We start from the raw sequence: 930 nt of genomic DNA, 5'->3' as shown, positions 1-930 counted from the left end.
GAAGCCACCTCATGACTTATCTGTTCGTTCATGGATCCTTTCTTTATTGGATGGCACGTACATGGAACTCTTGTGGGTGGAGCCCCGGGGAAAGACCATTGATTTTGTGGCCCTGGGACGCAATCCTATGCCCCAGTGTGTTGTTTGTAACTGTTTGTGAAAGTAGTGTTTAAAATTTCGTTCTGAATTTAAAAATTTTAATTTGATCACAAAACAAGTTTTAGTTTTGCCATTTAACTGGGGGTCCAGTGGGGGACAATTGCAACCATATATATTATTAAACCGATAGGATACAATAACATGTTTCAATCATCCCTTCAGCTCTATCTATCTATCACTCTCTCTATCTATCTTTTGTAACCCCCCTCTCCACTTACTCACACAGCATTTCAGCCTCCACCCTCTAATCCAGCCCCCTCTGAGCTCGGGGTCCTGGGTAAAGGTTCATCCAGAGGGCGGAATCAGCCTCCATGGCAGAGTAAGGGCTGAGGAGGTGGGGTGGGGGGTGGGTATGAGTTTGCATGTGTGTGTTTTGAGGCGAGGGTGGGGAGAGAGCATCATCATTCACGATGGTTTCGAGGAAGCACAATTGTGGGGTTAGTGGCCATCATTTATCAACCTCCTGTAGAAACCAGAAACAGGCTTCACGTGGGATTCATGAAACGTTCCCATCACACTAATCAGAGCGTATGAATGGTCCTACATTGATAAATGTAGTGGCTGGAAACAATCGTAATTTAAATATCACTCCCCATAGATTCTCTGTGTTGAGGCCTTGCGATTGATACCCCGACATCTCAGTTTAATTTGCAGTAACGTGTGTGCTATTTGGCACCCTAAAAACTGGTAATAGGCCGTAGGAAGAATGCGGAATAGAAAGAGATCACTGATGCAATCAACAGTGTTGCCGCGTGTGTCCTCCACCCCCCC

Source organism: Etheostoma spectabile, unplaced genomic scaffold (assembly GCF_008692095.1).
Source record: "Etheostoma spectabile isolate EspeVRDwgs_2016 unplaced genomic scaffold, UIUC_Espe_1.0 scaffold58, whole genome shotgun sequence".
NCBI lineage: Eukaryota > Metazoa > Chordata > Actinopteri > Perciformes > Percidae > Etheostoma > Etheostoma spectabile.
This window is presented reverse-complemented; position numbering follows the sequence as displayed.